The sequence below is a fragment of the Carassius gibelio genome, chromosome A16, assembly GCF_023724105.1.
Source record: "Carassius gibelio isolate Cgi1373 ecotype wild population from Czech Republic chromosome A16, carGib1.2-hapl.c, whole genome shotgun sequence".
Classification (NCBI taxonomy): Eukaryota; Metazoa; Chordata; class Actinopteri; order Cypriniformes; family Cyprinidae; genus Carassius; species Carassius gibelio.
The window spans coordinates 11,132,938-11,144,500 of NC_068386.1; positions in this window are offsets into that span (position 1 = coordinate 11,132,938).

An 11,563-nucleotide genomic window follows, 5' to 3' on the forward strand; every position below is an offset into this window, starting at 1 on the left:
GCTTCAGCCACTCTTTTCCTAAAACTGCGATTCTTCACAAGGATATGCAGAAGTGGCAGGTGCCACAGTCAAAAGCACAAGGTTTGACAGACTTTCCCTCATTAAACTATTATCAGATTGTCTGGCATTTAATAATAGAATCTATTTTACCCCCTGCCACCTCATCCTGACTGGACAGACATTTGTGAACACTGCAGCGTTGGCATGTGGCTGGCCATTAGAGGATGACACGGGAGTGGATTTTCACTCCTGTCCCGTCCCACTCCCATAGAAAGAAATCTTGTCCCGTCCCACTCCCAGACCAAAGTTAAAAAAATAATCCCATCCCATCCCGCTCCTGGTAAATTGACTCCCACTCCCATCCCGCTCCTGTTTAAACTGATTCCCACTCCTGTACCGCTCCCATATATTTTTTTTCTTCAATTAGTGTTTAGTTAATACATAGAATTTGATTTAATCTGCTCTCCATCCTGTTTTAGACCAGCTACTGACGCCTGTTTCTAGATTTTCTCCAGAAAATGGAAGACAGCAAATAAAAGAAAAACAGTACATAGTTCACACCATGTGTACAATAGTTTAATAAACCCAAACAGCACATAAAGCTTCATTTTACTCATTTATTGTTGAGTAAACAATACATTTATAGTTTACATTTATAGTTTTTTTAAATTACATGTTAACGATTTTCAAAAGGTCTGTGGTTACAGCATGGTCCCTAGTCTGCATGAAAGGAAGAAGAATATTTTTAATGGGCCACAAAATATCTTACATGTAAAAAAGATTACCAGTTTAGAATATGGAGATATTATGGCGTTTAAAAATTGTAAGGAAAATCTGGTGTTTAGGGTTTAGAATTTATAGATCACAGACTACTGCGTGAGAGGTACAATTTATGTATAAAAATAGTGCAGCGTGACATAACTGACGGAGCTCCTCCATGACCAGCAGTTTTATTTTCTCATACTCCCTTTCTACGTGACGGGAAACTGTGCGTGCACATGGCAGTATGTCTTCCACCTGCACGTTACTTCCATATTTGGCTCCAATGTCGAGCAGCTCCTGTGATACATTGGTAAAGCCTTTCCCCTCTACCACAGAAAAGGGTCTGAGATCTTGGCTGCACATGCAAGCAATTTTGTCGGTCAGACGAGACTTGAGACCTGACGGCAATTTTCGCTTGATGAACGAAGCGATGCTTGGCTGATTCTTGCCTTGCCAGTGTGCCTCTTCAGACCGCTCGTCCCTGAATCACTTGCGTACTTGACTAAGACTAAGCATGTCTAACAAGCAGTGTACATCGTGCTATCACCGTCACATTCTACTTTCATAAACTTAATTAATATTTCAGACTTTCCGAACAGTTCTTTGAACATAATAGACATGTCATTACTTATGACTTTGCGCTGTAAATCATTTTTTGCCACATCGACTTCTCCGCGGCTGTTAGCTCTCTCCATCACTGCTCTTTGAATTCCGGCTGGAAGCCGTGACAAAAAGAACTGATGGCTTCTGGGACGGCTGGGTCGTGTAGTTATTTTTTAATTGTGTCACATTGTAGGCGTATTAAAAGGAAACTACAAAATGGTGCATTTACTTTTTTCTTTTTTTGTCGTCTTTGCTATTGGTTGATTCCCGCTCCCGTCTGCTCCCGTTAACCATTTATCCTGTACCGTCCAAATCCCGTGATTAATAGCAAAGGTGACTCCCATCCTGCAGGAATCCCACGGGAATCCCGTGACCCGTGGGATTCCCGAAAAAATGTCAGCCTCTACTGGCCATGTGTTCCTACAGATTTGCATGATTTCAGATCTATCTGTCTGACATCAAAAAGATGTGAATTTACATAGTCACCCACAGCTTTCAATAAATGCCTTTTAACTGACAAGGAAGTCATGTGTTCTGAAAGTTACAGTATGTTTTCCTAGTGAACTCTTTCATCTCAAAAGATCAAGAACAAATGTGATTTCTTGTGATAGGAGCATTTTAAATAACAAGACACCTAAAGTACATCCCAACATATCAAAGAAATCCACAAATGACATTAGCACACAGTGCACCTTAATCTCCATCAACTAGAAAAGACATCTTACTAACTATCATGTCAACTTCAACACATTTATCTCAGTGCTGTGCAACTTACTCTCTAAATTTAAATCCCTCTTCAATCCCCCTTAATTCCTTGTTCTACTTAGCAGATGAAGACATTAAAAACTACTTTACAGAACTACATTTGGTCATAATCAGTTAATGCAGTACAACAGTTGCATTCTTACACGGTGCTGTATTGCTGTCAGCACTTTTACTTTTAAATTGGAATTAAATGAGCATGCTTTACTAAGAAAGCATCTGCTAGGATGAAATAGAGTTAACTCCTGACAAAATTAAGCCAGAAAGACCAAGCTTATATTAATAGTCAAATAAAACCTCACAAGGAACAGTCTAAAAGTCTAAAAAATATATGTGCAATGAACAAAGCTATGAAACATTCAGCAGTCGGTGATCTCTTGTGCATCTCTTGTGTCCTCAGGGGAGCGAAGACACTTGAGGGCAACTGAGACAAGAGGATTTCATGCAATGGGTTGAAAATGTTAACACCGTAATTTTTCCTTCAGGAAAATGTTTAGTAATGTAGGACCTAGGTCTTTCTATCTTGTTCTATTTCATTGACATTCAGACTGAGCTGGCAAATGGTTCATCAGCGCAACTGCTCAGTTTTGCTGTGTCTCAATAATTATAGTTCTTTCATTTTTGCCTAATAAAAATCTGAGCACTGTGAAATTGCAGTGTGTGAGGCAGCTGGCCTGACCTTGGCAGTCCTTATCATGCTAGAATTTCTATTAAGTCCTAAATTGTCTAAGGTCAAAAATGAGACATTACCTTTGGTTCTGTTCAGATCAAATCAAATCAAATCCAATCAAAAAGAGCTGAGATGAAGGTTCATCCCTGCTGGAGTAGTTCTAGAATGTTCAGACAAAGATGTCTGTGACCAGTTCTACAGTTTGTTCATATTAATTGTTCATTTAAATCACTTTATACAAATTACAAAAAGGCAACATTATATTTTATATTTAGGCAACAAAAATAATGTGTAGTGCAGTACAAGACAACAAAAAATAATTTTGAGTAGATTTTTAGATTTAGAGATTGTGTTTTTTTTTGTTTTGTTTATATTATACTTAAAAAAATGTAAATAAATAAAAAATATATTTGAAAAAAAAAATATTTGAGGACTAGTAAATATAACATACAATCTCATTATTTTATGTTAGAGCTTAAATTTCTGCACACATGAACAGAGTATGAATGCAAATTAGAAATTGCCGAATATTTGCACGTTTATGTTAAGTACATTTCATTGTATTATATTTAAAGACAAACATACAAACATTAAAGTACTACATATTTCTGCTGCATCTGATGCCTGAATTAATCTACAATTATTCATAGGTATGGGATATACAGTAACATTTTCTAGTTTTTCTTTTTTCTTTTTAGGTTTATAGTTGTATACAGTATGTCCTTAATTGATTCCAAAAGCTAAGAGAGCATCAATGGACAGCAAAGGCCTAGTATGAAGTTGTCAGTCATCCAGTGGGGTGCAACTGGCTCGGTGCCATCTGCGAGTCAAATCTGCTCCCATACTGTTACTTCCAACCCCTTCACAATTCATAAAACATCAATCCTGCAGCCAGCTCCACATGGAAAATCACTCTCCTGGTAGGATCTAAAACTTGGAAAGATGTGCCTCTTTGTCTTAGCTGAATCAATTATTCTGTCAAGTATGGCAGTTTTTTGACAAATGGCTTGCATGTTTTAAACTATTTAGCAATCATAAACACCTGAATCTTAATCCAAATGCTGTCTGTTATCTCTCTGTTTATGATGTTAGAGCACAGGAAGTGTGCCAGTAAAGACGCCTGAGTCTGAAACAGATGTGTGTGTGTGTGATTGTGCTAAGTTAAAACTAATTGTAAACAACGAAATGTATCAACAAGTGTGTTTTGTCACCTTCAGCTCTCTGTTAAGATGTATGAAATTAAATTACGTGCTCTGCACATGTATTGCGTTCACATCCTGCTCGGTCTCTGAAGAAAATGAGTTGACCCTGAAGTCAGTTTGGTGGACCAAATCTAAATTCCCCTCATCTCTCAATGTCACAATTAAATTTCATCCTCTATGAGCTCCTCAAAGCTGATCTTCTTCATTTGACTAAACAGCATCGGCATTTTCCAGCATCTGCAATGATTTGTTATCCAAATGCAGTTTTCGGTAACATGGACATTTTTGGTTCAAGGAAGAACCACACATTATTGTCTAGTTTCAGGGAGTTAAAACAATTATGGTATTTTGAATCTATGCGTCTTCAGCTCCCACTCTCTGTCTCTGACAGGGCTGGGGAATCCTAGGGCACATAAATGATAATAAAGGAGAATTTTTGGAAGGCATGAGAGCAGAAAGGATCAGTGCTTTTCTGCCTCTGGGTCTCTGAGACGTCTGCGGTCTGGCTCCCACTGACATCAGCTGCACTATTCCTGAGCTGATACGGGCCAAGTGGTCTTTCCAGGCCAATTTTACTGCAAAATGATGCTGTCATTTTCCCAAAAGAATCGAAAAAATACAGTAATGATGTTTACAAACGAACAATTCACATTCATTCAAGAATCGACTTCACTTGGGCTGTACAGGCTATCTTCGATTCACAGATTCATAATACTCATTCACTTGAGAATCAGAAATCACTGGTTGTGCTGTAGGGTTTAGCTCACGTTTACGTGACCAAAAATGATTCAGTTCCGGTCAAATAAACTTAGCTTGATATCATCGCAGAGCCACAGTGTTTATACTTGTGCGAGAAATGGCTTAATCCATCGCTTCTGATTAAACCCGGATATGAAGTATTTTAAAATCCAAAATAATTACACACTTCACTTTTAATCATACACACAACATAAATCTGCGCATTTAAATGCTTTCTCATCAACGCGTTCTGGACATGCTGCCAAGTCAAGAAATTTAGTTTAAGAGGATGTGTGAAGTTATTTCAGTGATTAATCAAACAATCTTCCATATGCTACCTCCCTCACACAACTCGTGCCTATAAAAACAGCAGCCTTCTGTTCTCCTCTCAAACCGAATCCCTTATCACATGGTTATGGTTTACCTACAAATTATACAAAAATCGTACTCTAATCTAATCACTATTCATCTGCATTCACATATGTGAGACCATGTACTTAATAATCGAATAATGAGTCCCTTGCATAATAAGCACTTGTACAGCAGGGGGAGGTCAGCGGATGGAGACGGCGGGCGCGAGTGTGTGTGAGGATAGTGAGTGCCTGTTGGCCCAGCTGGAGCCTTGAGGTGACATAGTGTTAATGAAATCAAGGCAGTAGGATGGATAGAGCTATTAATGAGAGTGTTAGAGGTCTGATGATCCGTAACACACCAGGAGCCTCTCCCGCTCCTCCACCACTGCCGAACCGGAGCGCCCATGGACCTGCACATCAGAGGCTGTGTCTGTTTACTGCCCAGAACCGCACAACACAAGACTAATTAGACTGTCAGGGGACTCCAGCCCTCCCTTCCTCGCTATTGTGACAGCAATTAAAAGCCGAACAGGACGGCGGGGATAGCTTCCCTGCTCCCACAGGTGACAGCTATACGATGACACCTCACTGTTCCTCAGGTACGTCCTGCCGCTGACAGATAAACCAGCCGCGGCAGGACGGAAGGGTGCAAACGTAGAGTGACATCTGTGAGGCTTTTTGTAGAGGTTACTATTTGTAGCAACGGCCTCGCAATGTGGCTCCCAGCTTGCTGTAATAACTGACACGCTCAACCCCATGAGAACGCGGAGCTGAAAACAGAGGTGCAATCTGACGAGACAATCTGGGCAATCTATTTCAATCTGCCCGAAACTGCTCAACCTAATCACATTCAGATATGCCAAACATTTCCGGCTTGTTTTCAGGGCTCTCGGTTGGCAGGCACTTCATGTACGCTTCTATCTAACTATACTTATCTTGTAGCGATACTTCACCAGAGTCTCATTCCACATAACGCACATCTGCATGACAATGGGGCGCTGTCTGATTGATACAATTTACGTGGGATCCCCTGACCTGAAGCGGCGTGTGTATTCTTGTTCTTTTGTCCTTGACAGCATGCTGGGGAGAGAAAGAGCGTGGACATTTGAAGATGTGTGCGAGATAGTGAGGCAGACATGCTCCCTTCAACCCTGCATATTCCGTGACAAAGTAATCCTATCAGCCACCGGTTGCTATTTACACAGCTACACCCTGATAAGAACCGCAACGACCTGCGACTTTGTTCTTCTCCGTCATCGTCAACTTTGCAGTGTTCAAAAGGAAATTGCTTCACGGAATACACTTTTCTGAATAAAATACAGTCTGTGTAGCCTGAGCCAATAGCATAATGCTGTCAGTGTAGCTATCACAAAAATCCATATATTTTATGAGAACCCATGCTGGCTTTAATGTCTCCATACCGGCGCTGCCATCCCACGTCCTGCTGTGGGCAGCAAGAGGCAGGTCATTTAATAGCCCAGAGAGGGTGTGGGAAAGAATGGACCTGCAGAGAACCTCAAACTGTGCTAAAAAACTGATCTATACTACCCGTGAAGAAATAAGTAATGGCTCTTCAGCAACTCTGGCTCTTGCTATCCCTCTCTCTTTCTCAGTTTTCATTTTCAAAGTACTTTATTGGCATTATCATTCTGCAGACAATAGCATTAATACACATAAAAAAAGATGTCCTGCATCATAAACCAAAATAACAAATGATTAAATGCCCTTTTGCATCCCTGCCACAATGATGAGACTGTAACTGGTGCAAATGTGTTTCCTATGATAGGATTACAGGCTTCTAGGTGACCTTTACAGTTTGCAGGGATCAGGATTAAACGAAATGATTTAATGACACTGTAACTATCTGCACCGATAGCCTCGTGGTTAATGCACTGACACATAGCTCAACTGTACTAACAGTGACCTGAGTTTGAATCCCGCCTTGAGGTCCTTTGCTGATCCTGCTCCTTTTTCTTCTGATTTTATATTTTCAGGAATCTTACAGATATGGATATGGATGAGGCATTTGGGCCTCAAACACAGGAAATGCTCTAGAAAGGTTCAGAGTGTTTCAGATGCCAGGTCTTTGTGCCAACAACAACCAAGATCAGAAGAAAATATTGGTCAGATTTGATATGTGGGTGAGTAATAACTGTAATCAGCAGAAAGTTGTTTATGGTTGCCAAGCAATGGACCATATTTAATACATTTTCAGATTAATCTAGAATTGAATTGATGTACGGTTACAGAGTGCATATTATTTTAACTTCACATGCAACTCATCTGATCAGGTTTCTGAGCCAAAACTATCCCTTTAATGAATCACATTATATATACTGACTTTTGGTCAGAATCAAATTACTTATTACATACATTAGTACAAGGTTTGAAGCTTCATTTTAGCATTGTACTATATCAGTCTTCTCCTTCTGCCATTAGAGTCAAGTGTTTCAATAAAACATCACATCTTCTGAGTATGGCAGTCAATGGATCAGCCAGAATCTTCAAAAGCATCATGTCAGCGTCCTCGTTCTCTTTGCTCTCTGTTGGTGTTCTGATTAGTGATCCATTAGTTTATGGGTCAAAAGACATCGTGACAGACGCGATCAATCTCACTTCTCTCAAAATCTTTTAATGCTTGGTGTGTGGTTGATTAGCAATTAGGAGATTAGACTTAAGGGGTGCAGTAATAAGGCCTTTGAATTTACTGCTCTTTATCCAAGTCAATGACATTGAACTTACATCTCCCTCTCCATAAAACACTCTCTCCATCACATTCCTACATAACTGAATGACTATAAAGCACAGATAGCATTTCTGCACAATGTAACAGAAGATTAAATTGCACATAATATATGGCATGAAAATGTTAATGTGATGGAAATACACACTTGTAGAGCAACAGATAGTGTTGTTTTCTGTGACATAACAAAGCAAAATTATTAAATTAATACATTTATAATTTATTCAAACAAACATTTGCAGTATAATTATAATACAAAAATTATTGGTAGAAGCTAAGGAATATATATGTTTTAAAAAAACTGGAAAAAATTAAATCTAATAAAATAAAATGAAAAACAAAAAATTAAAAACAAATTTCAAGCTTTGAGCATCAAATGCACACGTGAAAGAAACATTTTCATATGTTTCTACCCATTAATTCCACTCTCAGTGAGCCTATTTATATGTGAAATAAAATTGTAATATTTTAATTCTTAATTTTTTTACCTAATAAAAGCATTGAACTATAATTGACCTTTATCAAGATCTGTGGATTACAAAGCAGAGAGCTAATGCATTTGGGGGCAGAGAAATAAAATGTACATACAATGGCCTCAGCACGATCCATTTAAGGAATCCTCACTTTTGCTGGACAAAAAAAAAAAAATGTGTGCTGTTGTTCTGTCATTAACTTGTCAATCCATCTCTTTAGTTGTTCCTGTTCTGGTAATGCTTTCAGTAGACCGTGACCCATTCAACCCCGCTATCCCAGCACAAACAGTACTGCGCTCATTTTCACAACTAAGCACAACTCTTTATATCAGCACCATGGTGGGCGAGAGTTTAACATATCACCACATTTTCAAAAATTCAGACTGAATAATCAAGTATAAACCTATAACACAACTCATACATTCTGATGCGTGTGAGTTTAATGCACTAGCACTTGTTCCCAAATCAAAATGCAAACTCATCAGCTCCTGTCTAGCCAATAAAAAAGTTAATATGGAAAATTATGTTGCCAAGCCTTCATTATCAAAGCCATTTTAAAGTACATCCATGTTTAATAAATAATGCCTCTCTCAGAAAATTCAGAGCATAATCTGAGACATTTTATTGCTTAGATAATGCTCTTTCATAGCACAAACCTCTTTTAATCATTGTATCAACTTTGTCTCAGGTTTCCAGCTCACAAAATATGTTCTAAGAATGTTATGCTAACATTTCCAATAAGTAAAATAATAACAAATAATATATATATATATATATATATATATATATATATATATATATATATATATATATATATATATATATATAATTTTATTTTTGCATGTGATTAATAATTATAGGAGGAACAATGAAACAATAAACAGATATCATTTGTAATTTTTCTTACCTACAGATTTGATCATTTGCAAGAATGGGTGAGCTGGACCCAATTGATGAACCTCAGCCTTAAGATGGAGTTTCTCTCAGGTGCGTAGAGGTTGGAGAGAGCCTGTACATACAGACAGGGTGCCAGGTTCACCTGCTCTCTGTTCCTCAGCAGCAGCTGCCAGATGGGCTGTTGGTAGGATGTGGTTTAACAAGCAGGAGATCTGTAATCCGTGGAGACTGACATTGGTTGATTGTGAATGACTAGAAGCATAACAGAACTGGAATGCAGGAGATATTCATTCAAGCAGAAGCTAAAAAAAAAAAAAAAAAAAAAAAAAGATGCTACCCGGGACCTCTTGAGAGACTTTTGGCATTTGATTAGCCAAAAAGTTGGAGTATTGAGGCAGTAGAGCGGCACTATACAGCCAGGACATGTTGGTGGTAACAGCAGTTGCACTTTATGCTGATTAGATGCTACTGTTTCAAAATTAAACCCATGGTGCATCAGCCTGTTACTCACCATGATACTAATTAATTAATTCTCTTTGCCACTTATTCGTTCTTCATTTGGCAGACAGACATTGTACGGCCCAAGCCACTTCTCTGATTCCGAACGGCAAATTCACAAGTTGGTTGTGAATATTAATTTATTATTCATATATATTATTTACATGTATTATTTATATTTTATTAATAAATATTTTTACAGTATATATATATATAATGTTGTACAGTAACTTGTTTCCATTATTTAAGCATTACTTTATTAATTTGTAAGGCTGCTTTATGTTTGATATATGTGGAAGTGTTTAAAACATTTTAATGGTGAGACATTTTTGGTAATCAGGCTCTCAAATTATGTAAAAATGTGGATTTAGATTTATCGGCCAGCATATCGGTTATTGGTTTTCATATTTAAGGAATTATCGGTTATCGATATCGGCCAAAATGTTCATATCGGTGCATCCCTAAATATATAATAATATATAAATATATATAAAAATAAGTTGTATTTATGAGAACAGAGCTCCTAGTATTCTGACTGCATGGTTACTATGCACACAAAACTAAAAATTCTGTAGCCATGTTCTTGTTGTACACTGTTAGCTTTTGTTCATAGTCACAGTGCAGATGGGGAACTGACAAGCCTGTACTAATTCTACCAGAATTAGTGCAGTGGATAAGACACACGTCTTTGGTGTGGGAGACCCGGGTTTGAATCCACTGTGTGACACCAATGTGTCCCTGAGCAAAACACTTAACCCCTAGTTGCTCCAGAGGCGTGCAACCTCTGACATATATAGCAATTGTAAGTCGCTTTGGATAAAAGCGTCAGCTAAATGAATAAATGTAAATGTAATTCAGAGTGGAAACAGAACCACAAATCAGGGTGATGGCAACATTCAGCAGCTCTGTAAAAGGCCCTCACTGCCTCGCTAAGGACAATCGGCTGAGATGTGGTAAATTGCGTCTCTTGAAACAGTTTGAATTAAAGGAAGTTGGCAGTGCTTTGGGCTCAAATTACTTTATTACTCACTATAGATATCGGATGAAGACTTTGCTAGAGGAGGGAAAGAGGGAGTCCAAGATTAAGGAGCTCAGTTGAAAGTTAGACAGGCTGAAAAAACAGCACACATTTTCTCTCTGTGTTAAGAAAGTGGCTTGGATGCAGATTAGGATTCTCAGAACAAACTTATATTTGACTGTGTCATTTAGAATAAGGATAGAATTAATACTTGACTAGAAAACCATCCTTCGGTACTATTGCTTGCTGGTAATTGGCTTTCATCTCAAGCTCTGTGTTCATGCCATTCTGAAACTCTGTAAATTAGACATTTTATAAAGTACATTCTACTAATACGTTTACATACCCCTTGAATAAGGTTTTAAGATATATAATATAATATAATATAATATAATATAATATAATATAATATAATATAATATAATATAATATAATATAATATAATATAATATAATATAATATAATATACATGGAGCTGTGTGTTGACCAGTGATGCTGTCCATTGATCTGGACAAAAATACTTCAGGTCCTGTAAATACTTTTGTTTCCCAGCACGCCCTGCACATTTGAGTTCTCCCCTGTATTACGATATATACCTATACTATACACATTTTTTTTTTATTACTCTAGACAATCTGGACTCACAGAAGACTGCTAGAGTTTTTTTCTTTTCTTTTTTTTAAAGGAAGTAATACTATGGAAGTAGATTTGTGCTAATAATAATTAACTAAAGTTTTTCCAGAACAAACAAAAATATACTTTGTCAAAAAAAGAAGAAGAAAAAAAAACACTTAAAATTAAAACAACTCTCACTAAAAATGTAACTGAATGAAATTAAGTGTTC